This window comes from Channa argus, chromosome 21 (assembly GCF_033026475.1).
Source record: "Channa argus isolate prfri chromosome 21, Channa argus male v1.0, whole genome shotgun sequence".
Classification (NCBI taxonomy): Eukaryota; Metazoa; Chordata; class Actinopteri; order Anabantiformes; family Channidae; genus Channa; species Channa argus.
The window spans coordinates 6,834,481-6,835,761 of record NC_090217.1 but is presented as its reverse complement, the minus strand read 5'-3'; positions in this window follow the sequence as shown (position 1 = coordinate 6,835,761).

The window sequence follows — 1,281 nt, the reverse complement described above, 5'->3', positions numbered from 1 at the left end:
CTCAGAAACCCCTGACCTTGGAGAATTCAAATGGGGTAAATTTGCGCAACTTACTTGTGTGTTTAGGTTCTGAAATCAACTAGATACTAGCATACTCGAGTAATACATGGGTATCTCCCAAACACGTTTTAATTGAAGTAAAATGTGCAACGTTGTTTTTGATTATTACCATCTAAAAACAAATATAATATTGCTACTTTTGGGACTGGGCCTTTAATCAAACCCTTATAATATTATTTTACCTTTTGTCGAGGTTTTAATAAAAACTACACAGTTGACTCAAAATTACTTTTCATTTTTGGGGTATTTCTACTCATAAAATCAATAACAGATAAAATCAATAACATATAAAATCAATCAATAAAATGTATTTCGGTCAGCTGTTTTAAACCTATTATAGACAGATGTTATAATAGCTAATCTAATGTAACCAAATTACAGTTGTTTAATAATTACTAAGTGTTTCACATTGTATACTGCACTGGGGATTTAGCAACAGAGGTGTGTGTGCGTGTGTGTGTGTGTGTGTGTGTGTGTGTGTGTGTGTGGTTTAGTGTCTTTCACAGCCTAAAACGCTCTTTTAGGGACATCTAGTGTGTAGAATAAGGATTAACCATTTACACGTCCTTGTTCTGTTAATCTTCTAATTTTTAACAAATTCACCAATTGCCTTTTTTCTGTAATTGCTTTTTTTACAATGTGAAATAATATAGAGTTTTTGCATAAAGTAATATGTTCTGTCTCTGGTTGCAAGGCTGAACATTCATATTTGCTTTACGAATAATTCTATAAGATATACAACAACTCAAACAAATGTTTTTTATGACATCGTCCTGCAGAGGTGTCATTGGGGTATTAAATCAACAAATTAAATAAAATGACAAGGAATTTTATTGCAATACGTTTTCTGATTTTATTTGACTTTTTGTTATGGACATAAAACCTGTGACTTTAATTGCTGTGTCTGGTGTGTTTCTCCGTGGGGAGTTGCACTCACAGGATGTGTCAGCAGCTTGCAGCGCAGCAGGCCTGGGACTGCAGCTGCCACGTATGTAAGGAGGAGCCCATTAGAAAGCGCCCCTCCCTACATTGCATGGCTTCACAGTGAACCCCTTTCACACAGTTTGCATCAGTCTGCTTTGTTTTATGGATGTAACAAAGTATGAAATTATCTCAGTGATCAACACTTTGAAAGTTTTGTCCCAGTTATGGTGCGTCTGTTTTCACTAGTGACCTATTCTCCCTTCCCCTTAGTTTAAAAGTTACATTTACCCAAACTCA